This window comes from Rissa tridactyla, chromosome 3, assembly GCF_028500815.1.
Source record: "Rissa tridactyla isolate bRisTri1 chromosome 3, bRisTri1.patW.cur.20221130, whole genome shotgun sequence".
Taxonomy (NCBI): Eukaryota; Metazoa; Chordata; class Aves; order Charadriiformes; family Laridae; genus Rissa; species Rissa tridactyla.
The window spans coordinates 96,251,865-96,278,322 of NC_071468.1; positions in this window are offsets into that span (position 1 = coordinate 96,251,865).

The window sequence follows — 26,458 nt, forward strand, 5'->3', positions numbered from 1 at the left end:
TTGTAACTGTCATTGTCTGCATTTATACAATAAGCATAATAATCAGAAGAAGCTTTCAGGCATAGACAAACCAGGTGGCTGCCAAGATGGGTTCCTATCATTGCTGTTGGTATCAATTACAATTTGCATGTGCAATCACTCAGGCCCTAATTCAACATGTTTCTTCAGCAGGTGCCCAATTTTAAATACACCAGTAGTTTCCAGTAGGATAAATCAAGTATTTCGACATAGGCACCTGCTGAAGTGCCTTACTGAACTAGATCCTTAGTATGTCTGCTCTAGAAGGGGAAGAATATATGAAGCTAGAGAAAGGGGGGAACAATAAGAAAAGAAAACATTTTAGTTATACATATATTGCCACTCTGTTGCTAAAACCCTATTCCCAAGGGTCTCAAAGGGGGATGTATCACTGCTTAGTTTGCAGCATATTACCACGAGCATCCTTTGCCTGCTGATTCCAGCTATTCCTGTGTAGGTTGGAAGGTTTTTCTGCTAGCAGTATTCAATATTTATATGTACTCTATATCTTCCATAATAACAATATAAGGACTTTGTTGCGTGCCAGTCCTATCATTTAACAGTAGAACACCTTTCCAAATACTGAAATTGCTATTAAACCCCAATGTTAGGAAAGAGACTATATAAAAACAAAGGGGAGAATGCATTCTGTTTTAATACATGCATCACTTAGAGTTTACCTGATTAGTATTATGCTGCATGATTGTACACACATAAATAAAATTACGTGATTAAAGAAGACAGAAAGCAAACAAAGAGAGGACAGGAATAATACTACTTAAAGACAGAGCGCTTTATCAGAGAAGAGAATCTCTTTTATGTGAAAGTTCCACTTCTGGGGAAGCCTACAAGAGAGTAATGCTAAAACCACTAAAGTTTTATTCAGAGGGAAAAAGTATTGCTCAGGTTGATAACAAGAGATGGATATGAATCTCAAGCAGACAAACAGAGAAAGCATATTACAGAAGTATAATCTGTTTTTTTTTTTTTCCCTGGGAAATATCGATAACTAGGATGACTTAACTTACTAAAATTTGAACAGGTAAAATGTAAATATGAAAATAATACATCTAGGGTTTCCTTCTTTTTCTTCTTTGTCCTACATGATGTACTTATGGGGGGGTTGTTCTGTTTTTTTTTATGGCTCAAACTGATCTTGAAGCTCTGTTTATTTTTTTGAAGGTCAAACAGAATGTAATCCACAAAAGGTACTAAACACATTAGTAAAGTGTATGGGGGGAAAAAAAATATAAAGGGAAAAAAAAAGAAATAATAGCAACACCTTAGAAATCATTTTCCAGTGTTGCTGAATCACATGACTCCACCATGCAAGAGGCCAAGGAACCCATACACTTAATCTGCAAGGCATTTTAAATGTGGCACACAAGCAACTAGGGTATGATTTTCTCAATAAATTAGCAAGTTAAAAGTAAGGTCTGCCTTTGCTACCAGAGGGAATAAGCAAACATATCTCTGAAAAGTACAATTCCAAATACACTCAAGGTCAGATGACAAATTATAGTGGTCCCAAATCCTTTTCGAAGCCCACAGATAAGGATTCCTTTCCTTTTGCTTGCATGGCAATGTTAAGCCCTAATACAAATACTACAGATACTGCACATACTTGCATCAGGATAATGGAAAAGATTTTAAAGTTATTTCAATTTGAGTGAAGTATACATCAAGTGGACATTCTGTTCTTTCCCTGACAGGTTTCTACTTGGAGAATTTAGTGTGTATGTCTACACTAATATATAGTAGAACTCAGTGGATCCTAGCCTTCAGACTGAAACAGTAAATGCAGAAGATCCGATGTCTATACTGTATGAAGTTTTATTGCTACTTCTGGACTGGTCCCCTAGATTGAAGAGACTTTGGCTTTTAGAGAAAAACAGAAGTGTTTCTGTTCTGTGTTTGGCCTCACTTTCATCCAAAATGAATCCAGCTGACACTTTCTGAAAGCTGTGATGTGAACCTAAGCAGGTGTGATAAGCGAGGATAATATAGGAGATTCAAGTCAAAGTTATAGTCCTGATCTGAACTAAAACATTAATGTAAATTCTTTATTTACTATGTTTGCAAGAACACAGGCTTTCAGTTTAACTTGATGAAATACATTCAGTAAAGGAAAAAAACAAAATTAATATGATATTAATTTTTCTTAATTAATATTAAAATAATAATTAATAATTAATATTAAAAGAACAAAATTAAAAAATACTAATGCCAATAAACATAAATGAAAATGCTATCCCTTAAATCACTAAATAAATTCACTAATGAGAACACTTATATTGAAATGGCTTGTAGAAGTTATTAGAAGAATTTAAGTACTTTTATTTATTTTTTTTCTGAACATGTTTGGATGTTTGTAAGCAGTGAAAGAAAAATAAAAAGGCAGTGCTTGTATTTGTACAGGCATTTAGCCAAATCTCTCATAACAAAAGTGGTTTACAGAAATCTGAACTGCTGAATTTTCTTTTTGAAGAAATTGCTACCTTGATGAGCAATATCATCAACTGAAAAATTAAAAATACAAATTTTCACAGGAAAAAGATCTGCTTGAATTACATTTTATATTTACTTAAAAAAAACCCCACAACATACATACATATTATCCTTCCCTTTTTATTTTAATGGCATTCCTTTGTGACCTTATTTTTATTTAACTTTTCTTGATATTTTAGATTTTAAATTTTCTGTGGACTTTAAAAACAAAACTAAAACCCTCCAATGTATTTCCCCTTATTTGCTTGGAAGTGGTGTACTGCCATGACAATCCATAATTTTGGTTTATTGTTTATCTGAAATAACCTTTTTTCAAGAGGCAAAGGGATTTTTATTACTTTAAGTCTTTAAAATCTGAAAAACACCAGTGGGATTAACAAATAATTTCAAGAGACTTGGCCTAACATGAATATTATGATTGCAAAATTGTTAAAGTTTCTCTCTCAAAAGATGTCATAGCTCATTGTCAAGGACTACATTAATTACTTATGTAGAGTTACTATTGGCATCTATTTTTATAGTAACAAAGTCACCACATTGCTATCAAGGACCAGGAGGTTAGTTTCACCTACTAATAAAACACTGTCCTGGTTAAACTAAAAGAGTTATTTTGTTAAGTATTATCCTCAAATGAAAGGTACTGGTATCTAAGTCTCCAGCTATATATTAAAAACTTTTTTTTTGAGCTTCTGGTATTGGCTTGTCAGTGCTACATATAGTAATTTGGATGTTACTCTTCAAATTTTGACTATGGTGCTGATGGCATATCCTAGCGTTAGGTCAAGTTTCTCTCAGAAGTCTAAAAAGTAACTTTGTTCATAGGAAGTCTTTTTCTATGCTAACATCTTTGAAGGAATTATACTCCTGTAAACTGACAGAAGTGCAAAAGAAAACCCTGTTTTTGCTAAACTTTTGTTGTTGTATGCTCTATGCTGGAATTTATTTCCTCACAAAGAAATCAAACGGTGATAATGTTCTCTGAAAGGAGATCCTGTCTTGGAACAAGGCTTTCTCCTAACACTCAAACAATCCCTGATCTTAATAAACTCTTCTTCAGAATTGGTATATACAAGGTATGAGAATGAAGCATAGTGCATTGAATAATTTTGTTGAAGATTAAATTATGCAACCGCTACAAACAAACTTAAAAAAAAAAGCAATAAAGGGTAGAGATGCCTAGTTACCAATCGGAGAATGTCTTTCACAAAATATCTATTCAATATTTGACTTCTCAGCACTGATCTTAAATGGAGTTCAGCGGAACATCTTCAAAAGAGTCTGATAATTAAAATTCATAGTTAATTTGAATGTCAGGGGAGAAAAAAAAATAAACTCATTAGAAATGTTTGTTTCATAAATTTAGACTTTCCACCTTGCTCCCTCCTTCCTCAGGACAGATAATCTCTCTTTCTTCTCATACAGAAAAATAATAGCATTATCATTTTTCCCAGATCCCTGGTCTACCTCTACTTCTTAGCTTTTTACTCAAAGTGTTTAACTAACAAGCACAATCAAGTTAAACACAGAAAAATGCTTCTCAACATGTTGACAGTTTGTGAGATTGTGTTTTCTGTTTAAGATTGTTGCGTGAAAAGGGGCCAAGTGGTTTTGGCAGAAGATAAACCCCCTTGCGTTCTAACACTCCTCACCAAGGTGGGAGGCTAGGTGCGGCTAGGTTTAAATTCTGAGTGATGCCCAATTCAGCACTATCAGTCCAATCGCGTTTAATATGTATTAAACTATTATGATTTGGATACACTAATAGTGGACTGCGCCTTCAGTCTAGTCGTGCTCATGAACTAGCACGGCCACTCTCGAGAAAGCGAAACGACTAGCTACTTAAACAGTGCAGTTTGCAGTTTATTTAAACAACAGATATACAGGTTCTTTAGGATTGCCGGTGATAAATACACTGTCTGCAAAGCACGTGCAAATAAAGATATTGTTAAGTATACAAACACACGACAAAATTATAAACGATACAGCCTGGCAATAAATGTAGGGTAGAGATTCTCTAGAGAAATTTCTAAGTCCCCGAGAAAGCGCTCAGTGTAATTGAAGTCTTACCCAAAGGCTTCCCTATGAGGGGGGAAGAAAGGCTCAGCCCGTCGACTGATCCCGGAAATCAGCAATGGAATTCTTCGCGATGGTGTCTTCCCTGGCATCCCCCCGCTCTCGGGCTATTTTTATACTATTCTTCTATCTTCAAAGTGGAGTTTGAATGACTTTAGTCATACGTACTTTTATTATGATTAGTGTACCCAAGGAGGAGCGTTCGCACCTCGGGGGCGGATAGTCTCCGGGATGGAGGTGTGTTTTGGTACATCGTAGTGAGCAAAGTTCGCACAAAGGACAGCATTTCATCAACATTTGACGAAATGTTGGCTCGGGTAGCGTGTAGGCCGCTTACCTGTTCCGTAGTACCATCTCATCCCCATATCTGCTATTCGTCACAAGGGAAGGCCACGGAACAAGCGCGTTCTGTTCCACTCCTCGTGTAGTTTCGCAAACAACCTTGTACAGGGAATCGCAGATGATGCATTCTTCGCGTGCCAGCTGCAGCTGTGTTCTACCTCAGAAGCCTCTTGATTTTATGACTTTCCTTAATGTGTGAACAATGCTGTACTTTTGTATTCTTGGCCAATTTAGTAATTATTCCACAAAGACCTAAACAAAAGTTGCACTCCTGAAAGCTTATTTCCAGTTCTATCAGTTTGGCAGCTACTACCTCTCCCTACAAACTTTCTCTCAGAGCATAATGATAATGAGGTATTTTAACTTAGGAAGTAACTCCCATAGTAAATAAAAGACAGGAAAATGTCAGTGCCTTGAAACATGTGCCCAGAGCAACCACCTTCTGCACAGAATGAGCCAAGTAATCCTATTTTTTCCAATTAGATTGCGAAAGAAAGATAAACAGGGAATGGGTAAATATACTGTGCAGTGAGCATCACAGAAAGAACTGGGAGCAGGTCTGCTGCACCAAGTTAAAGATCCTCGGCAAAGGAGCCTCAGGACATTTCATCTATGCATTAAGAAAGATACAGTAATCATGTCACTAAATGGAGTGCAGTTGGCTTCACTACTAGAGATAGTCTTCCAGACTACCCAAAGCATTTTCCTGTCAGTACTGTTTGCAAACAGAATGACCCTTGGAAAAGTAATTTAGTTTTCATATTTTCATTTTATCAACAATATAAGGACACAATAGGAGACTTACCTTACTGATGAATAGTGACCGAGGCAGGGGTAGGTAAAGATATCATTACCTTCCTTTCCATACTGTAGGGTCACTTTTCTGTCACAGGAGCTGATAACATCCTAGAAGTCCCTCCTCTGTTCCTTTTATTAGAAAACAGTAAGCATTTGTTATTTTTATCCTTGTTTTTTTTCTTTTTCTCATTTTTATCTTTTTTGAGAAGCTTCCACACCTTGATAGCATCCTCAGATTTTGCACTTCTGAAAGGAAAAAGATAATAGTGATTGAATTATTTAGTCACAGAGGTATCTGACTGGTGACAATTAATCCCATGATTATGAATGTTAACATGGTGGATAAGAAGCTCAACATGAGCAGGCAATGTGCACTTGCAACCCACAAAGACAACCACATCCTGGGCTGCAACAAAAGAAGTGTTGCCAGCAGGTCAAGGGAGGTGATTCTGCCCCTCTACTCTGCTCTGGTGAGACCCCATGTGCAGTACTGTGTCCAGCTCTGGAGCCCTCAGCACAAGGACGTGGACCTGTTGGAAGGGGTCCAGCAGAGGGCCACGAAGATGATCAAAGAGCTGGACCACCTCTCCTGTGAGGACAGGCTGAGAGAGTTGCAGTTGTTCACCCTGGAGAAGAGAAGGCTCCGAGGAGACCTTATAGCAGCCTTCCAGTACCTAAAGGAGCCCTACAGGAAGGATGGGGAGGGACTCTTTATCAGGGAGTGTAATGACAGGACATGGGGTAACGGTTTCAAACTGAAAGAGGGTAGATTTAGGCTGGATATTAGGAAGAAATTCTTTACTGTGGGGGTGGTGAGGCACTGGAACAGGTTGCCCAGGGAAGCTGTTGATGACCCATGCCTGGAAGTGTTCAAGACCAGGCTGGATGAGGCTTTGACCAGCCTGATCCAGTGGGAGGCGTCCCTGCCCAGGGCAGGGGGGTTGGAACTAGATGATCTTTAAGGTCCCTTCTAACTTAAACCATTCTATGATTCTATGATTATTATGAAAGTTTATAGACTTATTTGTACAAAGAATTTCAGCTTCTCTTTCTGAGCGCTTACACGTGTGAATGAGAATTGTAGATAAAATTGAATCGTACTTGCATAAAACATAATTTTTTTTTAAATCTAGTAAACTGTTAATGGAATAGATCTGCATTTATTCTGATCCTTAACTTTCAATTTAAAATGCTAGCAATATATATTTTATACTCTTGAAATAAATAATTGGGTATAAATATGGACATTTATTGACTTTATAATATTTTCCTATAGCAATATGGTTCCTATAGTAAAAGTGAGAAAAAGATGTCAAATTTGTACTTTTTGATTGTGCAACTGACTTTTCTATACTACCACAGCTTGTTCTTTAATCCCAGTAAATTGTTCCATGGTTGAAACAGTACAAGCCTCAACCAGTTCAAACTGAAAAACCCCTGTGACGTGCTCAACAACTGTAATAGAGATATGCACTTACAAAGAAGAGTCATAAACTAGATCTAGCAGATCTTCACTAACTTTATCAAGACAAGACACCTCAGTTGAGGAAATTACTCTCCGTTTTCATTCAGATGTTTTTCAGGGCCTTGAGGGCACTACAGGAGCCTGACTATTTCTGCTAGTCCTTCCCAAAAGTCCCATTTCAGCCTAGTCCTGGACATCAGTCCCTGCTCCAGCACTGCTGTAAGACGCCAGTCTCCAGCTCTATCCATGGATTATTTTCCAAATAAATATTTCTCTTTAAATGTTCTTTTTTAAAACATAAGTATGTTAAGGTATTGGGATGCCTGTTTAACGTAATTTCAGATACTTTAAGAGTCTGCAAACAGGAGATACTATCACCTTTCCCTTCATCTACTTTCCTTAGACTGCTTTGTCTTCATGCCATTAGCCAGATGCCATCTGGCTTCCCAGGACAGTGATTCATGCAGCATTTCTACCCATGTGAGGAATTCTCAAAAGCAATATTTAACACAGGCTTAACAGATATGTACGCTCAAGATGTATGACCTTTTGAGTTCATCAGCTTGTACGTAGCTGTGAAAAGGAAATGTATTCTTTTGTACCCAACCTCCAACCCAGTTCTCTAATATAGTTGAGACCACAATACAACATTTCTTGTTAGACTGCGTAGAAATTGTTTCTTTTTAAGAAAGTCTATTTCTTCCTTCCTAATACTTGCTTTTTTTTATTACCTTTTGTTGTGGATTGAAATATTGATGACCTATCTAGTGTAGTGTCAGTTATGGAAGAGATGATGCAGAATTCAATAGCAGTGAATGAAAAACAGGTGCTTCATTCCAGCTGATGAGCACTACAGCCTTGCAGGTTTTCTCTGCTCAGTAGTTGAACTCAGGCTGTGCAGGTGCTTTTCATTCCTGGAGAAGACTAGTGTAAATTTACTTCTTCCTCACTCAGTCCATAGCAGTCAAAAAAACCCCAAAGGTTTCAACAAACCAGGACATGTTATTGTAGATTTCCATATAGTAGTTAAACCATTTATAATCTGAATTTAAGAAAACCCTCATTTTTAATTAAATAATTTGTAGTGAGGAATACTACATTTTGTAGTGTTAGGAGTGTCCTTTTAATGTGCTCATGTGAGATACACAGTGATTTTCTATTTACAGGTAGATAAGACTGGAAAGAGATGTGAAGATATGTAGCATCCATGACCCCAAAAAGGATGATCTCTATTGTACCTGACAGGTTTTGAAAACCTGTTCTTAAAGACCTCTGTTGTGGAGATCTCCATTTTGGATATGACTTGGCTTATTCTGGGCAAAAAGTGATTTCTCTGGGCATACATTTTAAGACACCAGTGTTTTACCGACCAGCCTGTTTGGAAAACCTGTAAAGTCAATCTGTCACTATGCTTAACTGAAGATTTCTTTATGTAAAGCATTCCATGTTTATATTAAGGTGCAGATATGATGAAATATGATATCTTACATGAACTATACAACTGATTGTATTGAGGATTCACAGAATTCTGTAACTGCTCAGTACTGTAATGTTAAACATACATGGATTTTTTATTTTCTGCTTTCCCTTTAATATCTACTTCTGTGCCTAACTCTTCTCAACAGTTATTTAAAAGTTTTCTTTATTTACTTATTCCTTCATCCTTCTATGTATTTTTATCATCCTTGTAAAAGGAATACAATGACAAAAATCATACAACCATAGAACATTCTCTATATACCCTAGAATCCAAGTTTAAGAAAATACCCTGATGTTCATATGATGCTGGAGTACCCACCACAGGAACTGTCACCACCACTATTCTGGCACATTCTTTCTGAATCTCATTCTAGTAAATATTTTTGCCAACTAGCTTCATATAGTTGACAAACATCAGCCTGTATACATAATCTGAATTTATAAGGATTAAATAAAAATTCCAAAGTAGTAGTGCACACATTGCTTCAGTAGACAACTTTGCCTTCACTGAATACTTAATAGCCCACCATGCATTCACAGAGCAGTGCATGTCTTTGAACCATTCACCAGTTTCTGAGTGCTATGGAAGCTCTATCTCATCAGTGAGACTTCTGTGATATCTATGCACAGTGGATCTGCAGAATTTTTTTTTTAAATTTACTTTAGCTTAATCAAAATTTGTAAAATTTAATTGCTAAATCTCTTTTAAATGTAATAGTTGCAGTAAATATATATTAAATATATTACATCATATGTACTTAAAGATCACACAAGATATAAATGGCCTTGCTTGCAATGACCCATGAAAAAACACCAATCAACCCAATGAGCTGTGAGTCAATATTGTCTTTAAATGCATTCCAGCATAACATTTTATAGAAGTTTAATATAAAGCACTAAAGCATGCTATTTCCTAAATGACACTAATGACCTACAGTAAAAGACAAAATTCTTCCCAGGTGAAATTCAGGCCTCTTTTGCACAGTACTAAAACAAAACATTTATGTACATTACATTGCTGAAACTGAGGTACTTCTCATAACAGGAATAGTGCACTACATAGATGTAGTGCACTTGAGAAGTGCACTATATCTTAAATTATATTCTAATATCATCAATAACCTCATTTCCCATTGAAAACAATCAAATCAAATGCTGCTATCATCTTAGGTACTGACTTGGAGGTAACGTGAACACCTGCTAGGAAGCAAAATAAAAAGACATTCAATAAAAAAATATAAACCAAGATTACTTTGGTTAAATCTGATTTAAATTTAATTAAGCTAAATCACACGTAAAGCCTGGGAAATGCCAATGCAGAAAGGTACTGAAAGTCAGAGCTAACAGTATCTTCATGATGTCATGTGTCAGGTAAAAACTTCACTATGAGCTTGGTCTACACAGTTAAAGTATATCACACCACAGAGAGCAGAATAATGTCAGGAGCTTTTATCCCAGTGTGAGTCATAATTTGTACTTGCTGAAACATTGGGCTTGGATTCACCTTCTCTTGACAGTAACTGTCTAAAAGCTAGGTGCTCAAACACTTTCCAAGACCTCCAGAAAGACCTTTAAAGGGGAATTCAACCTACCTACCTTACACATCTCAGGTGCAATGAATTGCCCTCTGTATCTTCCCTTTTCTCTCCATTATTTATAAAGAAACTTATATAACTGTGCTAAGCTAGGCATCCCACTTGTAATTAAGAAATGTAGGTGACAGTGAATCCCACTGTTGATTATCAAAAAAAGTTAAAATAGTCTGCTGGAGAGAATTTAAGTACTGGTTTCTTAATACAGTAAAGAATTATAAACAGATTTTTCAAATTTGAGATGTTTACATGTGTCTTAAACAGAAGTATTTGAATATAAGATTAGAGGAAAGAATTGGTAACAACACATTCCAGGGTTCCTGTCTTCTGAAAGCAAGCTTCAATCAAGAGCTGCATAGGCTGAACAGTTTTTTTTTCTGGTGTTGGAGATCCTAGCTGAGATGGTATGGTACCAGAACAGAGCTGTCCTGCCTGTGTTTTCACCAACCTTTCTACTGGCCTTTGTAGGAAGTACAGGAGATGGCAAGAGCAACCTTGGTACCTGTATGAAGGGAATTTCCATATGAAATGGGAAAAACAGGAAAGCAGAACTGCTAGGAGTAATGGAGATAGAAAAGGAGTCAGTAAGGCTGACTTTGGCCAGGTTAAACATTCACAAGTCACTAAGTGACAGAATAAATGCTGATTGAAACTTTAGTACACCTTTATTTCCTTCTGGAACTATAACGATTTAATTGCATGATCAGATGCCATATAATCCACAGATCTTGCTTTGGTTTAGTACTCTCTGTATCCTCAAAATTGGCCTGAGATCCACCTCTTCATAGCTGAAGAGGAACTTGCTTCTTAAGCAGGAAATTACATAGTTCAGGAGTATGATAATTAAAAAGAGTAATTTTAAATTAAGAGTGTCAGAAGACACAACACAACTAAAGCCTAAGCTCCTTTTTCAACAGGGTAGTTATAACTGGGATTCATTACCTGGAAACAGTATACATTCACCACACAGCCTGATAGGACTTTCATTTTGTCTCCTTTCCTTAGGCAATAAATGGCTATCAAAACCTGAAAAAATAAGTGATTGGAATTAAATTTTACCACCACTTCAACTGTGCAATTTTCCTTTTCAATTTAGTATTGCTTAGATATATTCTTTTAATGGTAATTTTATACATAAAATCAATATTTCCAAGTGAGACACATACTTACATTTTCAGGAAAATATTACTTTCAAATGTGAGGAAAAATTCTGTGCTCAGTATTTTTTACCAAAAATATCCATTGCTCTAATAAAATATTTTATTTTTCCCTTCAAACAATACATTGCTTATATCTATAGAGTATTCTGGCTGTGGTGTTACTATTGATATGGGTAAAATTTGTCCAACTAGCTGACATATTTGGCATGAACCAAGAACTTTTATTGCCCAACACATGGGGTATTGTAACACTAGCCAAATATTGAACTGGTCACTGTCTCAAAAATTCAAACACCTTCCTTTTAATCTCTGAGGGTTACACTTATTAAAAAAATTACACATGCAGGGCACAGTAAATGATTACTACAGAGATAAAAACTGGCATGGTTTGAACAGTTAAAACATGTAAGAAGGAAAGGAATTCCTTCTGTTATTGCCAGTACAGTCATTAAGTTGACTTACAATCTGCATAATATATCAAATAGGTAGGACAACACCGAACATAAGAACAGTCTCTTGATATGTCATGGTTTGGGCCAGGTTAGCCAATGACAAGACAATATATGCTCTCCCCCACCTCTCACTCCAAGGAGAGGAAGAAGAGAGATAAAGAGAGTTATGAGTTTAGAAAAGAACTAAACTACTTTAATGAAAGCTTAATAATAATATAAAAAGTTATAACAAAATAGATAAAACTTAAATAAATATACACAAAACTGGATCAAGCTCCCAGGAAGATGCCACTGGCAGGCACTGGGGAAGTTCCAGACTGGACTCCTCGACAAATGGGAACTGGGACACACTGACCAGCATCAAAAGGCAGATGAGCTGACAGGGTGACGTCCTCCTCAGACACTGAAGAAAGAGAGCCACTGAAGAAGCAGTCCATTGAAGAAGACCCCTCAGGGAAGAACACACTGAACAAGAGTCAAAAACAAAGGGCCAACCTGGCCACTTTGATCTCTCAGCTTTTATACTGAGCATGGCAGATGGCATGGAACAACCTATTGGTCAGTTTGGGTCACCTGGCCTGTCCACTCCTCCCCACAGGTGTGACCCCTCCACAGGGTGAACAACCCAGTCAGTGACCCTGGCTGCCACAGCAGCAAGCGTGAGCCAGAGCCTCTCACTGAACAGAAAGTTCTGCTTCACCCCAAACCAGGACATGATAGTGGGTTTCTGTTTTGTGGTCTAAAGCTTTTTATGATGTACACATTAAGTAATATTGACTTGTACAAAACTATTTATATTTTGGTATAACTTTGAGCTAGATAATATGACAAAGTGAAACCACTCAGATGTCTCTGAACCTGTGGGAAAACTGATATCCTTTACTTCCACTAAGTCAGTGGAAGTGTATCAATATTTCAGTGGCTTTGTGAAAATGAAGTCTGAAAGACTGGTACAAAGACAAAAAAAATATAAAGATTGAATATCAGCAGGAGATTTTTAAACAATAACTTGGAGAGCTTTTGATAAAAAGAGAGCACTCTTTCCATATTGTTGAAAGACAAAATGTCAGATTAAATAGTGGAGTAATTGCATGAAAGTCTTTGTTTTGCAGCTTGATTGCATTAACTCTCTGCAATGCAAATACCACAGTTATGGTAAAGGAATATAAAGATACACTGTTGAGTTAAAAAATAACAAATAAGAGAAGCAAAATGAAAATATTTGCCAATCTGCAATTCTGCTCTGGAGAGAAAGGATTTGTTCATTATAAGAATTATTCATTGTGCATCTGATATTCTAAATGCTCTAAAATTGTTAATTTTTCTGTCAATATAGTGATTAAGTCTTACAAAGCATTTTGCTTTTTCTCATCAAAATCTATCTTAATGAAATATTTAATTTAAAGAAGTTGCTTTGTGTATACATATCAATGGATATAATTTATAGGTTTCTTTTTTTAAACGTGGCATAACTCCAAAAGTAAGCCTACAGACTGGAGATTAGGAATACCATCTTAGTTTCCACCTTTCTTTTTAATATAAACTTAATTTTATTATGCCTCCTAAAGTCTGTTTTGAAATGATTAATAAGTGAAGTTCTTGATGAATACAGCTGGAATCCTTCTTGCCCTTTGAATGTGTAACATACTGAATTCCTCACTTAAATTTTCTGTTGTGGGTTTCTTTTTGTGGTTTTATTTTGTTGTTTTTTTGGGGGGTTGTTTTTTCTTTGTGTGTGTTGGGTTTGGTTTTTTTTGTTTGTTTGTTTTGTTTAGTTCTTGGGTTTTTGGGTTTGGTTTTGTTTTCTTTTATTTTTTTTAAGTACCAATACCTAATTCACCATTAATTTCTAAAAGACTGGAAGTCTTAGAAGGAAGACTACAGTCTTAATTCTACTAGCTGACAGCAGGAACCAGTCTGAAAGAAACATAAAATGCTCTAGAAATTTCATGATAGTTACTAGAGATTCAGAAACCACATTAGATACATTTATTAAAAGTATATGAAAACGGACATTTCTGTCATCTTAAACAGATCTACAAGCATAAACAACATATTGATACTTTGATTTAACTATATTAAAACTGAAATGACATCATTCCTGCTTCTTGCTTTATTTAAATATATTTGAGGAATTTCACTAATAGTTTTTCTTCCATCTCTCGTATTCATATTTTCCCAGTGCAGTCTCCAGGAGTTTGTCATGCAGATTACAGTTTCCCATTAGCTGTAATTTAAGACCAGAACAGTAACGGGTACCACATAATGTTTCACTGGATTATTTTGTTTTAGTCTGTTATGTGTAATGGTCCATTTACTAACAACTTGAGATGCCCATTATTTTATGATGTTATATGAAGATGACACATCTTCCTTAAATCCCTACTCAGGGAGTAAATTCCTCCTATACAAATATTTTTACATATAAAATCATTTAATATAGATTAATGTATAAAGAATGCAAAATATCCAGTAAAGATAATATACTGGAGTAAGTTCCTTGACCTGAACTAAATGTAAATGGGCATGCAAGTTTCTTCTAAAACAGCAGATAATTCATGTAGGACCATATCAGCAGATTATAATTTCAGTCTGACAACAACTGATTTTGACCAAGGGACAAGTTGATATAAAAGATACCAACATATATTCTACTGAGATTTACATTTTACAGAACATAATATGTTTTATTATTATACAATGTAATATTATATCTATCAATATATTTTGTTAGATGTATATTATATATTATTATAAAACATAATATTATATCTAACAATACATATGAGGGAAAAATTTAATCTGTACAATAATCTTTAAAAAAAAAAATCTATAAAATAACATAAGATGAAGGACAGTTAATTTCATTAATGTCTTTACAGAAACTCCACAAGCAGATTCTACAGCTTTCTGTCTCCCTCTTTGTACAACATTTCATAACTATGAATATTTTGTTACAGATTTTCTTCCGCAAATGAAAAGCCACTGAGAAATATAAGAAAGCAGCACCAGAGACTGTCTGCCATTTTTCTACTAAAATTATGATTTTTAGAAGTGTTCAACTATTTTGTGTAAGAAGAATATGTGTTCTGGGAACTGTCCTGTTTAATATCTTTGTCAATGACCTCAGAAGTTAATGGAATGCTTGCTCATAAAGTTTGCAAATGGCATCAACCTGAGGCAAGTACCAGTCAATATATGCAAGGGCAGGGCTGCCACCCAGAAGGACACAGACAGGATGGAGGGATGGGCCAACAGGAACATGATGACACTCAGCAAGGACAAACGCAAAGTCCGGGTAGAGAGACAGTCATGTGAAGACACTGTATGGGCTGTTGATTTGAAAAAAGGGTAGCATACCCTTTTTCTGCCCAGAAGAGCATAGAACTCTCTGTGGTCCCGCTACAAGCAGATGTCTGCTTGATTGAGTACTGTGAAACTTAAGAACAAGCCTCAAATTATGAATATTTAAAATCATGCACATAGCATGCTTCCCTTTTTAAACTATGAATTTGATTCTGCAAACAATTATGTACTACAGATAATTACATCCACTTGAATAATCACAATATCAGTTGGTATGACTAGCCAATCATTGCTACTTCCCCACTTGCTTGGAAAGAGTTACTAGGGATTTAGGAGTAAGGAGACAGTGTTTTTCAGACAGTGCAATGTCCATAGCCTTGAAGGATGCACTTGCATCTTCAGGATCTCAAATCTTAGACTAGATTTAGATAGCCGTTACAAAACTGGGCTCTTTTTTGTTCCCACTATAACTTTATTTTCCTCAAATAAAATTTTTTCGTCAGCTATAAACTTCTAGATACCTTGACTTGAAATAATGATATATTGATAGCAGGGAAATGCACAATCTGAGTTGAACGCAGACATCCTGAGGAGATAAGTTAATTTTTTCAGATTCAGCCTTTTTTTTTTTTTTTGTTAAAAATACAAATTTGGTGATTTCTATGAAAAAAATACCTTTTTCCATAATTTGTGAGGCATATCTTTGGGGGGTGGTTGGTAGTGGTGGTGTAAGTTTACAACTATATTTTATTCAAATCTTCCTTCAATTACTTTGTATGGAAATAGTGTAATGATTTTTTTAGTATGGGAAACAGTATTTCTATTTAGCCTTAAGACTGGCCGCTTTTCTAACTTGTACTGTGACAAATGCAATTACTACGTCTTTAAACAGGGAGATAACCTATCATACACCTCTACTATACAACTCCTGAAATTAGAAATGTCATTTATATTAAGCTTAAAATTATAATTTTGGGGAAAACTAAACATGCTTGTTAGTACAACATAGGTGGGATTATTCTTAAAGAATGTTACAAATATTTACTTTATCACGTGATTTTTCAGATTATTGTGAGTAAACCTTAACAGAAACTATTCTGTGAAAAAAAAACAAATACCTCAAAGCACCATAAAATTTCCAGTTCCTCATGCAAAAATCCATGTTTTAATTTTGTTGATAATCTGATTTCCCATAAACTTTATTCCTCTTTCCAATCATTTGCAGGGTCCGAGCTTAATAAAAGGTAGCTAACAACTTCCTTACATGTAGGGAAGATGAAAGGACAAAATAGACAAGAATGGAAAAACAGCGCTTTAGAAATCTGAACTCAGATGCTGGAGCAGGCTTTCTAGTGGCTTTTTTTGTGTTTTGTTTTATTATTAAATTTTTATTGCATTGCCTTCTCTTTTTTTATTGTCTGGTTTTCTATTTAGAAACAAAATGTGTAAACATTATTCATATGAACAGCCTTATTGAGAACAAGACGGGGATTAGTGATGCATATAATTACTCGTGTACAATTCTAGTATCATAGTATTCAATTAGAAAAATCACAGGAGTGAGCTGTGCTCTTACAAGTTTTATAAAACAGCTGGTAGCTTTTTGTACAACCAACATAGTAAATTAATTAAATCAATAATACATAATTTCTCAAATAGTATGTAGCATGTTAAAAAGCAACAACTCTGAATTTTAAACTGTTATTTACAGTGTTTTTTAATGCCATTAATTTATTTGCCTTTCAGAATTAATTTTTTGTGCTTTTTTTCATCTACAATTTGGGATGCTTTGGAATATGTAAGAAAAAAGAACAGTATCTTTGACTCAGAGTAAGCACAGAAATTTTTTTTTTCCTATAAAAAATGAGAAATAATTATCCTGTTTCATTGTCTTGCTTTATAACTTAGGATGGTCTAGTTTTTTTTTTAAAGTTCTTAAATGGAACATAAGAACGCTATTTATGAATAATATGAACGTTAAAATCGGTACCTGAATAGATCTCGTTGGGATTTCACTATGGGGAATCTTAGTTTAAAGTTTTGTATCTACCAACCTCATTGCTCCCTTCCTGACTAACAAGAAATTAAGGCTTATAGTCTGTTCTCTTGCTACCTCTGCTCCTCAGTCAAAAGTCACGTGCCTCATTTCTTTCAGGCACTCTCAGCAAGGAGTGATGTATGACTACGCAGTGAAGCCAATTATCTGAATTGTTCTGCCTCTTCTGGCGCTGGAAAAAACAGTTTTTGCCTGAATCTCCAAAGCTCAGTGCTTGAGAAAATGGAATTTCTCCACATACAGGAGAAAGAAATCGAGTGTTCGATGTTCAGAACTGAAAACTTGGAGGCACTAGTGAAAATAAAGGGGAGATCAGCTGGAAAGAAAAACCGAGGGTGTGTTTTTGTAGCAAAGGAGGGCTGTAGAGACGGCAATCAGCCAAGGCCCAGCCCCAGACCCACGGGTACCAACCAGGGCCCAGAGTCTAGGTGCACACCGTGAGGTCGTGCCTGGCTTGTTGCATCTTCGACAGAGAGAGTGCAGGGGCTCGCCAGGGTGAGACGTACAGTACGTGAGTAGTCACAGCACAATGCTTTATAGGAATGCTGACATTTACTTCAAATGAGATAGTTACTGTGTGCTTTAAAGAGCATTAAGCTGTCTTTAGATAGTTGGGTTCTAAGGATCCTGTTACTGTACCTCAGAAGCAAAATATCAGCACAAATATACACACACTGACTTTCAGAAATAAAATTTAGATTCTTGTGCATGATTACATTTCTTGCTTGTATTATGAGGTAAATGCTAAATGCTATGACTTTTGGCTGCTTGGAAAAACAAAATTATACCAGAATGCAGTGATATTAGTTGTCTTGTAAACAATATGTATCAAAGTATCAGAGGTCAGTAAAGCTGAGACTGATACTTTCAGCCTGGTAGCCAAGTTTAGCTTCTTGCATTGCAAGGCATTTTTAAAATGACTCAGACAATAAGTCTTAAAAGCAAGCTCAAACATCTTCCTCTCAAATACTGTTCTTGTATAGTACTAATTCTAGATAATTTCTAAAATAATTACATGGAATATAATTCAGTCTTTTTATGGTGAATTTGCAAGACATCTTTATAGGTTAATGCAGAAGTTTCATGTGTCACTGGTGTTCTTACAGAAACAATATTGTAATTACTAATCTATCATACATAAAGACAATCTAACTTGCCAAAGAAAAAACACTGCGTTTGTATCTTATTGGAGTATAGCTGCAACAGAGTAAGAACGTGTTTGTTTAATAACTCCAATACATGAACTTTTAAAGTCAATCTGCATTAAAGAAGACTTGAGAGAAAAAGTTATGTTGTCTAATGTTTTTACTATTTTACACAAATTTTTCTCCAACAGATTTAAATGAAATGCCTTAGTGACACTTTAATATTCTTTGTGTATAGTATGATTTTGTTATAAAATTGTCTGTTTTGATTTTTGAGTTGTTTTGTTGTTTCAAAAGTCTGCAATTCTGAACACCAGGATCAAGACGAATATGGTGGGTTGACCTCAGCTGACTGCCAGACCCTGACCCAGCTGCTCTTACTCCCCCTCCTCAACAGGACAGAGGGAGAAAGTAGGATGAAAAAGCTCATAGGTCAAGATAAAGACAGAGAGATCACTTACCAATTACCATAATGGGCAAAACAAACTCAAATTGGGGAACATTAATTTAATTTATTGCAAGTTAAAAATAGGGTAAGGTTTTATTAAGGAAGTTTTCTTCATTGCAAAATTCTATATGCTACCTTAGAAGTGAGCAAGGAAAAAGAAAATAAAGAGGTATTTTCTTTTTATAATATCCACTAATAATATGAGGTAAAGAAAGAAGTGTTGTTTGGTATTAAATTTGTTTGGAAATATTTGCTAAAATTGTACATTCTGGATGATGTCATGTATTACACATGTAAATCTAGACTGAACTGTTTTTACTGTATCACTCCCAAATATATTCAAGTTCGTCAGTATATTTTCAGAAAATAAAACTCACGAAATTCATAAATACTTGTAATCTGAAGAGTAATGCATATAGCATTTTGGAATATATGAAGTTAAATTTCACCCTTACTCTAGCTAAATAAATTAGAGGGAGAGCTATCTTACCAGAGAGTTGGTATATTCTCATGATGAAAAGGGTGTTCCACTGTTGCCATTTTCAGTCTTCTAAGGGGATACTTGCCAGCACCAAAGGAACACATGATATGAGGATCTAGGAATTTCTTGATAACTGGGCAATACATGAATAACAATGAGCAGGCTACCACTACCCTTTATCTAGTGACATGCTCACCCTCCCACTACCTGCAAAGTCTGAAGGCGAATCAGGATCCAGTCCAGAATCTTCACTAGGAGGTATGGATTTCTTGATAGCGTCATGTTCATCTTTGAGGTCTCCTGGGAGTACTTCTTATGAATTTGATGCAACCACATATTGATGGCATCTGAATATTCATGAGGGTGGCAGACTCTAACTGACTGCCTAGCTGCTTAAAATAATTATGGAGCTTGCAAAGAGAAACTAAACTTACCTGATAATGGTGCAGGGACCATGTTAACTGCTTTCAGCCGCCCTGCTGTCTGAGTCATGTGCGCCACAGCATCTTGGTCCAGAAGACTATAGTGCTATGTCAGTCAAATAGCAAACTTATTTCTCAGTGTCATGAATAGCTTAAGCTTAATGGAGCTATACTGCTTCCAGTCCCCAAGCTAGTTCAATTGTAGTCAATGCAAGCTGATATCTCTGCACAATGCTGACATCCTTTCTATACTTAAACGGGGCTTATAAGAAAGATGGGGACAGACCTTTTAGTACAGCCTGTTGTGATAGGACAAGAGTTAATGGTTTTTAACTAAAAGATGGTAGATTCAGACTACATGCAAGGAAGAAATTTTTTAAGAGGAGGATGGTGAAATGCTGGAACAGGTTGCCCAGAGAAGTGGTAACATTTGTTTCCTGGATGTTTCCTGGAAACATTCAAGGTCAGGTTGGACCAAGCTCATAGCAACCAGATCTAGTTGAAGATGTCTCTGGTCATTTCAGGGAGGCTGGACTAGATGACCTTTAAAGGCCCCTTCCAACGCAAACAATTCTATGATTCTATGATCCTCTAAAAAATTAAGAGCAAAAATCCATTGAAAATCACTGGGATATTCATCAAAAATCATGTCTGCCTTTTAAAAATCCAACTTTAGTTTCTGTTTTCCTGTTGTTCAAGATGACTGCAAGGAGCTCCTGATCTATCTGTATTTACCTGCAATGTGTAGACAAGAATATTGTGGACATCTTTTGTGTAGAAAAATTTGAGCAGCACCAGTAAAATTCAACATGGAGACCAAAAAGCAAAAAATTTCCTTTATGAGCATTCTAGGCCACAAGATTGATTACTGATGTATATCAAACCACTGAAATGGAAAATATTTTCAATCAATTTCATTGCTGAGACAAGAGCAGTTACTCTGATGCAGTCAGTAATACTTCACCCTCCTTCTACAGGCAGTGAACCTGAGCTAGAGATTAATTGAGTTTTAATTTTTTTATTCAGTATAATTTATTTTCCTCTAACTGCTTTTTTTTTTTCTTCAGAAAATAAATTTAGAATAATTCTTAGACGTGTGAGTTTTGTAATTTAGCGCAAATATCGATACATTATTTCACAGTAAATTCTAGTTCTGCTTTCAGGTTATAAACACAATAATTCATTTATCTGATAGGCTTTTCTGGGTCAAAATCTCCCTCTAGAACAGTTCTTTGTGTTACAAAAGAACTGTGTGTTTCACTTAAATGCTACAGTCAAAACCTGTAGTTTAAAACTCATTTTAACACGTTATTATTTGAGATCCCCAACAGTTTTTTAATCAAAAGGAACTTAGCCAACATTTATCTGACATTTGTAATGAAATAAAATTTTACCCACACTGAAAGGAGCTTAGATGACTAAGTAACAACAAATAAACTGAAAATGCAAGTCTTTTTCTAGTTTACCTATGCAGTTTACTACTGAAGAAAAAGTCAGAATTCTATGTATGCATCAAGCCTCATTGAAAAAATATATTCATATTACTTTGGATAAACCAAAACTATGTTCAAAACATAGTTGACAATATTTAAAGGTATGAAGGCTACTAGTGTGTACTAGTCATGAAACTCACTGTTGAAAGTGACACATTTGAGCACAGATTCAGACTGTGGAATTCAGTGTCAAAAAGTAACAGTCTGCTCTCTATTCAAGAGCATTATCTCTCCTCTCCTTTTTTCTTTATATTCTTTCTGCAGCAAATTTTAGGAAAGAACTAGATGATACATGCCAAAATCCAATGTTCATATTGAATTAGGGTCTGTTTAAGATGCCTGTTGGCCAAAACTACTCATTATTGAGAGTGTGGAAAAACTGCTTTCTCAAACTTTACAGTTAAGGCTCAGGATGGATTACTAGTATTTTGTTTTCCAGTAGCATCTTTGAGCTCGGAAATCAGATCCTACCTTTCCTCAAGGTACGGTGGCCAATAAGATCTGATCCTTTGATTTTGTTTGGTAGTGACTTAAGACTGACAGAATGGTCATTCGTAGAGTACTGTAGCTGCAAGTGACCTAATGTTAAAATTAGTTTAGACTTGAGATACACTTTTGTTTTGCTGGAAAATAAGTAACATTCTATTATGAGAAACTTGCTGTAGTCCTTTTTTTAGAGGACAAAAAATAATAAAATATTTTTAGAGCTAGCTATGACTACATGTTCTGAAGGATTTCAAAAAAACGTCATAAACTGCATAAGATCTTCATTTTGTATAGCAGATATATGAAAGACTACAACTCAAATATTAAAAAAAAAGTATACTTCATATAAAGCTGATATTTCTCATATTTTACTTAAACACTGGTCAGATAATCAAAAAATCTGGTGCAACCAGAATTAAGCACGAAAGAATGCCTCAAATTTAATATCTAAATTCAAATTGTAGTTTCTCTCTCACAACCACAGCTTAGTTACCACCTATTCCTGAAAACTCCTGAGATAAACAGATGTCTTTTCTTTTTTCCAGTATTTAACGTTGCCCATGGCAAAAGTTTGTATCTTGATATGCTTCGAGGACTTCAGTCTTTACAATATTAGACAGTCCATGGTCTAATTTAAATATAAACTTTGCCAATATACACAGGGCAGATATGATGTCCCACTTAAATAATGTCTCCCTAGCTGTAATTAAGTCGGGATATGATTAATTTACCTAAATTAAACTTAGTTCAGACCTAAGTTTAATTTTCTGCACTCTCTGAAGAGATTCAAGCCCTTATCTATCATCTGAGTATGACAGCATCCCATCTCTCAAACACACTGTAGACTGTAGTTGAACATAATTTCTAGAAACTCCATGTCTTTGGAAATGTTGCAGTGAAAAGCACTTTTAAGAAAGTGCTTTGGAGTGTCAGCAAGGTGTATTCTGGGAACCAGCTCTGTGTTCTGGGCTTTTCAACATTTCTGAGTAAAATGTATTTAAGTAATTACTTAAAAACATTAATTCTAATTAGTTAATTAAAAGTAATTAAAACACTCCTCCAGGTATCATATTTACTAGTGGACAGTTTGTTTGGGTCCCTCAGTGGTTGCTTTTTTTCAATCCCATACTCATTCTCAGGCAGGGATCCTAGCAGGCATTGTACTAGAAAGGTATTTAACACAAGAAAGTAAATTTACCCTCTGAGGCCAAATGTTGAAATGTTGTGATGCTCAGAGTATTGATATCAAGCTCTTGTGTTTTTATTGTTTGAAAGGATATCATGAAGTCTGCAAATAGATGACATTCTGCTGCACTGAATACTGTATAAAAATGTCAGTTGAGTCTGAAAAGGATAGAATTTGAATTTCTATGAGAAGAAGCGGAATCTTGCATATGCATTTCTTTTAAAGTTTTCAGTCCTTACTATTTAGATTGGGAAATTTTATTTTCCTTAACTTTTAGTTGATATCACCAACAAGCATGGTCCAATCCATGGATATTTAAAGTGACAGTGTGATCTCCAGTTTGATCTTTGAGTTGTAATAAAACATAAAGGATTTAATTCAATGGGAAGTAATGGAGATTTTGAATATCATGTAAAAAGTCGTTTCAGGGAGTTTTGAATAGTAACCAGAGTAACCACAAATGAAGCTCTCTGCATTTAAATAATTCAGCATGGAGTTGAAAGCGTAGCTAACAGAGGAAAACTTCTATTACTTACTGACATTTAAAGAACACTGACTTTTCTCCCTAAAATGAGTCATTGACAGTGGATTTGGTGAAATACAGGGAAAAAAAAGCACAAGGTGTTTTATTTGTTGTGGTTTTTGTGTTTTTGGTGGTTTTTTTTATCTGTTATATATATTAATTATAAATTAGAGACACAGATCTGAACTGAAGGGTATGAATGTTTAAAAAGTTACAAATAATTGAAAAAGCAGGAAGTCCTTTAGGACTTCATCTTTCTTTAAAAGGCCTGATTTGATTTTTGGAAAGCTGAATTCTTGGACTCACGGGAATGTTCTTTAAAATGCAGGCTTGTGACTCTTCTGTTCAGAGCTGACAGGATCTAATCTAATCTACGTGGGTTGTTACTATCAGAAATATTTTATTATGGTTTTATACATGATTTAGGGAATTTATCTAAAACAATGTTGAAAAATAAATTCTTAGCTATCAAGTATTTGCTGGCTTTATTATTAATAAATTAATTTTTCATCCATTCAAGTGCAGTTCAAAAAATGGTTGAATCTAATGCTTTTATGTTAAAATTTGCTCCCCAAAGTAATTTACAAAGTCTCTTTCTCTCCTTACCTGTTCATTTAACCATAAGCAGATGCACATACTAGAACATATAGAGATTTCGTATGAGGAATCAAGCTACCTAATAAAGAAAGTTAGAAATTACTTAAATGGAAAAGGTATCTGCTTGCCAGTTCAATGTACTTCAAAGGTCCAGATCTTATAACAATCTTTATGCGTATATCAGCAATTTCTGCACAAAGCTGTGTTGAACTTAACCAGGTTGCATATAAACAAGGTTGCCTATCACAGCATAGTCATACGATGTTAATTTAATACAACATAGAGACTAAAATATTGCATGCAACTATAATTACCAGGATAATTTAACTGTCTTAAACAGAAATATTAATTACACTTAAATTAACTGGATAAAATTAAATCACATTTCTTGACAACAAATTTAAAGACAACAGATTGTTCCAAAAAAAATTAATGAAACAGACCAAAAAAATCATAACTAGATACACATTTGTAATAAAATTTAATAACTTTTAAAATTTGTATTTATTTATTTGTGATTTTTCACCAGCCTAAGTAGTGCCTTCAAAGTCAGAGAGGGGGAAATTATTTGAAAGATGAGAGATCTGTCTTTGCAGTATCTTCTAAAAAAGACGTGCTTTGAAGCATTTTCTCTACAATATTAATCACTGCTGTGCTTGTAGTATGATGAAAGTAAGCCTCTGTCATCTTATTGTTTTTTATCTTACAGAGGTGTAAGGAGAAGCTTTGACACAAAGGGAGTGTAAAAAGCTACACTAGAAATCATCTTTTATTCAAAACAATTTTGAAGAAAACTAGCACTGCATTCAGCAGTTTTACAGGAAAAACTACAATGGGTTAAGGAAATGCTTGCCCAAAATAAAAAAAAAATAGTTGGAAAGCATTGTTTCTGTTCAGAGGTGGGGAAAGGTTGGGGGGAAGTTGCTGGATATGGGAAAATATACATGGCTACTCAGGGATTTTTATTAACTACTTTTTTAAACTTGCCCACTCTTAATTCATGAAATGGAATATTCTCTTCCCCCAGGGCTGAAAGCATTTTAGATTTGCTGATGTTCTGCCTTTAACTTTACAGCCAAAACCAACATTGTTTTAATGGTAATGTATTTCTATTTAAAAGAAATTTGCAGTGAAAAGTTGATTCTGGACTGCTTATGTGCAATCCAGTCTTTTTTTATTGTTTCTGTAGGCAATATAGTTTTTGTCAAGTTGTCAGCATTCATGTTAAAGACACAAATCCTAGTTTTAAGGAATTTTTCCATCAGGATAAACTATAGCCTGGAGAAAAAAGCAAGAGAGGAAAACATATTTCTAAAAAGAATCAAATAAAAGTGGAAAGGTAAAATCTAGTACAAAGAGGCGTAAGGCATCTGTAGTTGGCACTTACTATGAAATTAACGGATATTTCACATACTCATACACCCACACACGCTTAAACACACTCGCATATATATTAAAGTTTGTCTTGCCTTACAGTAGGAGAGCCTTAAAAGGAGAAATATATGAAAATACTAATGCAACATAACTTGATTAATCTGTTTAAAATCCAGTTCTTGAAATCTATTCAGCCAACTTTCAGCTAACTTCAATAACATCCCTGAGATTTGCCTTAAACCTATCTGTTTGGTAAGATACTGAAAAGACACGTGTTGTTTTTTTCCAGATTTATTACAGTTCAGTTACATACCTATTTATTTCTCCTTCTTAAATCAGGATAGCCCTATGTCAAATCAAGATATCAAGCAATGCTTTTAGTTAAAAAGGAAGCAAAGCCTAACTTATTGACCCATCTGTCAATGAGAATATTTTTACATACCATAGGTCAATATTTCTTCATTCACACAGAAACCCCACAGGTGAACAATGATTTTGAGATTTTTGCATTACAGTTGTACTTTATAGTCTCTTTTTTTTTCCATCTCTGCTTCTAATACTGTCTTTTGTTTTATTTTCAGTATTAAAAAATGAGTAAAATACAGGTGCATGAGTTCATAATGGAATTCATCCTGGAATTAAGGAAATGGCCTTAAGTTGCACCAGGGGATGTTTAGATCAGATACTAGGAAAAATTTTTACACTGAAAGGGTTATCAAGCGTTGGAACAGGCTGCCAAGGGCAGTGGTTGAGTCACCATCCCTGGCAGTATTTAAAAGACGGGTAGATGTAGTGCTTAGTGATACGAGGTTCGCATGGGCCCACTTCTCAAGCCTGTCCAGGTCCCTCTGGATGGTATCTATTCCGTCCAGCGTGTCGACTGCTCCACATAGCTTGGTGTCATCGGCAAACTTTCTAAGGGTGCACTCAATCCCACAGTCCATGTTGCCAACAAAGATGTTAAATAGCCCATCCAAATACCGACCCCTGAGAAATGCCACTCGTCACTGGTTTCCACTTGGACATCAAGCCATTGACCACAACTCTGAGTGTG